The following is a 4,468-nucleotide window of genomic DNA, read 5'->3' on the forward strand; positions in this document are numbered from 1 at the left end:
GATGGGATGCCAGTCCATCAGAGGGCATAAGGCGGGGCTACACCTTGGATGGGATGCCAGTCCATCACAGGGTATAAGGCAGGCCTACACCTTGGATGGGATGCCAGTCCATCACAGGGCATAATGCGGGGCTACACCTTGGATGGGATGCCAGTCCATTACAGGGCATAAGGCAGGGCTACACCTTGGATGGGATGCCAGTCCATCACAGGGCATAATGCGGGGCTACACCTTGGATGGGATGCCAGTCCATCACAGGGTATAAGGCAGGCCTACACCTTGGATGGGATGCCAGTCCATCACAGGGCATAATGCGGGGCTACACCTTGGATGGGATGCCAGTCCATCACAGGGCATAAGGCAGGGCTACACCTTGGATGGGATGCCAGTCCATCACAGGGCATAAGGCAGGGCTACACCTTGGATGGGATGCCAGTCCATCACAGGGCATAAGGCAGGGCTACACCTTGGATGGGATGCCAGTTCATTACGGGGTGCACAAAGATGAATACTGTTAAAATCTGCCTTATCTCACCTGCTCCTCTCTGCTGTTGATGATCGCCAGGTCGGCTCCTGACTGCATACAGGCCTGTCGGCTGTCACTCCAGGTCTTCTCCTCCGTGGAAATGTAGTAACAGCTGCATTTGAATCTTCTCCAATCCCATGGACAGATGTAGCCTGAGGTCCAAAGACACAGTCTGGCCTTGAAGATGCGTGAATGTCATTATGCGTTTGTTCACTCAGATAAGTCACGGCCCCAGTCTGCCAGCTCTGCAGCCACAACCACACACCCCTGTTCACCAGTTCAGCTCCCCAGAATGCTGACAGTACCACTCATCAACATCAGCCATGTCCCTTCTGTTTATATATACATTACCAGCCAAAATTTTGGAAACGCCAAACCCCGAGAAAGGAGAGTAATAGTGTCAAATCACATGCCCTGGCCACGTGACCTAAAAACGGTAGATACTGTTTTGGAGGAATTTGATCAGAGACTGAAGGAAAAGTGGCCAGTGAGTGCTCAGCATGTCTGTGGATCTCTGTCAGGTCGGCTGGAAAAGCATCCCAGGAGGCCAGCTTATGGAACCAGCATAGAGGAGACAGTAGCTGGGGCAATTGGGGTTAAGGACTTTGCTCAAGGGCAGAGTGATGGAATCATTTTTCCAAACCTGGTATTTTGATGGTAACAATTTGAACATTGATAAATGCAAATGCTTCCTTCTTAATAATGCTGCAAAACAAATTTCACGCAGACTGCTTCGCTTTCGTACAACCCCTTCCAGTTTCCGTTACCTGGGCATCCATTTCTCTCATAATTTCTCTTCAATTAATAGACTTTATATTTCTATACTGCGTAAAGAAGTTAAAATGGACCATTATGCTGGAATGCCCATAAGACCTCATAGGATAATTTAATTCCATAAAGATGAATGTTCTACCTAGACTGTTAATTTTTTCGGTGTATTCCATTATTTCTTCTATTCATTCTATTTTAAAAAATTCATACTTTAACAAATACCCTTTAGCTAACATCCACTAAATTCACACCTGCTACACTTCTCTCTCCACAGAATCAGTTGGACGCTTACTCCTGCCTCTGCACCTTTCATGATCCACCTCCCTCTTGTCCCAATCTGGCCAGCAGAGGTCGCTGATCATCCTATAATCACTTTGTCTCTAAACCTCATGTATTAATTATCCACCGCTGTCGCCAGCCTGTTAATCATGTTCCTGTCCTCTCTGTTTTCACCAGCTCAGTCACTGTCGTTGTCAATGATGTCTAGTGTGGATTCAAATAAATACCCGTTGCAGCTCCATGAAAAGCTGCAGTTGGATCGTGTCTCTCTCTTCACATGTGACATCACGTTATGGGGAAGATGGTGGCGCAGGAGGTAGTGCTATCGTTCGTCAATCAAAAGGTTGCCGGTTCGAGCTGTGGTTCCTCCTGACCCCATCAAAGTGTTCTTAAGCAAGATACTGAACCCCAAATTGCTCCCGGTGAGCAGGTTGGCACCTTGCATGGCAGCCTCTGCCACCGGTGTATGAATGTGTGTGTGTGTGGATGGGTGAATGTGACACATAAAAATGTAAAGCGCTTTGAGTGCTCGTAGGAGTAGAAAAGCGCTATATAAATGCAATCCATTCACCATATCACGTCCATATCAACACTGTGAGGTGTGGAACTGGGTGGGCGTTAGAACGACGCTTCTCGCCTGTTAGCTCGCTCTTCGTTCACTTTCCCTTTGTATGATTGCTCGTGTATGACTGCTTTTCTTCCTGGTTTTCGATTCTCGCCTCATCCCTCTTTGTACCTTCACCCTGGTTTTGACTGCCTGCCTGGTTTTGATCTTTCGCCTGTATTTCGACTCTCTAATACTCCTTTGGATATCTTTGTTCTGGCTGTGTGTGTTTGTTGTTCGTATCACTAGGTGTGTAAGGAGTGACCGTTGTTTTGCTGATGCTTTACGTGGGGATTATTCTTTGTTTGGTTAGGGAGTTTAGGCATAGGAATTGTCATTTCGTTGGGCTGTGTGTGTTTGTTTGTTTCTATAGCCTGTGTCACTATAAAAGTTTGTTACCTCGTGTTTGAAAATATGCCTGTGAATAAAATAAAAAAAAAAAAACATAAAAAAACTCCCTTAGTGTCCCGCGTTCCCTTTTCCTAGCCCCCGGTTGTCCCGACCTTCCCTTTTCCTTCCCATACTGTTGCGCTCTAACCCTAGACTAGAGTGTAACATGTGGGATCAGCTCAGATGTCAACTAAGACCCAGTGTCAATCTGCAGGATCTCGAGGGCCAGTTACAACAGCTATGGGCCGACTTGCCGCAGGAGAGGATAAAACGGCTGTACGACTCCCTCCCGCACCATAACGACGCACATATCCAGGCCCAGGGAGGGGGGCGCCACACCCTACTGACATGGGAACAGCAGTGTGCCTGTACTGCCAACTCTGTTATCCGTTTGATCTGATATTATAATCACTGTGATACAGTCACATGACCTGTCACCACGAGCAGATTCATTTCATTTCCACCACTCCGTCTGGGGACTTAACTTTTTTGTCACTGAGTGTCTATTGCTCTATTTATGGGCAAGTAGGATTATAACTAACATGCTTATTTTTCATTTATTATACAGTTTTTATCATATCATATCATCACGTAACGATCACTTCAGCGGTTGCATTGCTCTGTGCTGCAGTGTTAATGGTGTCGTGTCTCTTCTTGTTGGTACAATAAATGTGATTTTTTTTTTTTTGCACAAAAGTGAAAATGTTGTAAAGGTGAATTGAATCGAATCAAAACTGAATTGAATCGAAACTGAATTGATTACTTATGAATCGGGTACTTACATTAATCTGGGCATTACAGTAAGTAAAGGTTACACACAAATGTTACACTTTGGGTCCCCCAGATTAGATAAATCATTTACTCACTCTTGTTGCAGTATTTATTATACTTCATAAGTAGCTGGTCTCTCTCTGCAGTCTGCCGGCTGTAATTCAGCAGTAGCTGGTCTCTCTCTGCAGTCTGCAGGCTGTAATCCAGCAGTAGCTGGTCTCTCTCTGCAGTCTGCAGGCTGTAATTCAGCAGTAGCTGGTCTCTCTCTGCAGTCTGCAGGCTGTAATCCAGCAGTAGCTGGTCTCTCTCTGCAGTCTGCAGGCTGTAATTCAGCAGTAGCTGGTCTCTCTCTGCTGTCTGCAGGCTGTAATTCAGCAGTAGCTGGTCTCTCTCTTTTTGCAGGGTACTGTGCTCTGTCTGTGCGTAGTGAATAACTCTGCTATCTGTCAGGAAAAGCAGACCATTCCAAAATGTGCTAAAACATACAAACTGCTCAACCAGCAATGCCACAGTATTAACAGACTCAACGCAGACAGACAGTCACCTAACTTACCCAGCTGATGGACACTAGCAGTAATATCACAGTATTAACAGACTCACAGTAGACAGACAGTGAGCTAACTTACCCTGTTTATGAACATTAGCAGTAATATCACAGTATTAACAGACTCACGGTAAACAGCCAGCGCTGTGACAGCTGTCAGCAGCAGGAAACACAGCAGCCCCAGACACGCTACAGCCGGTCTGTGGTCTCGTCTCCCTGCAGACTCAGATCCTGGGAAACACAAACAGCTACATTGCTGAGGCTCACTGGAAAACACAAGGCATCAGAGACACACTTCCACAGTGAACGATGCCGATGTGTTTCCTGATAGATGCTGCATTTCACTTCAGACTGAATATTTTCAGAACTGACTTTTTCTTAAGAACCTAGCAGGCATGACTAGCTGACCTTCATACACACTCACTGCTTCCACCTTGTTGGTGTCGACTCTAATACTTTTATCATCCATATGGAAGTGAGTTTAGTAACTTTTCTAGTTCTAAAGTGTCTGAGTTTATCTTGTTGTATGAAGGACCATTAAATCATCCCCCTTATTACCTTATTTGCATTTATCCATTTACCT

This window comes from Brienomyrus brachyistius, chromosome 5 (assembly GCF_023856365.1).
Source record: "Brienomyrus brachyistius isolate T26 chromosome 5, BBRACH_0.4, whole genome shotgun sequence".
In the NCBI taxonomy this organism is placed as follows: Eukaryota; Metazoa; Chordata; class Actinopteri; order Osteoglossiformes; family Mormyridae; genus Brienomyrus; species Brienomyrus brachyistius.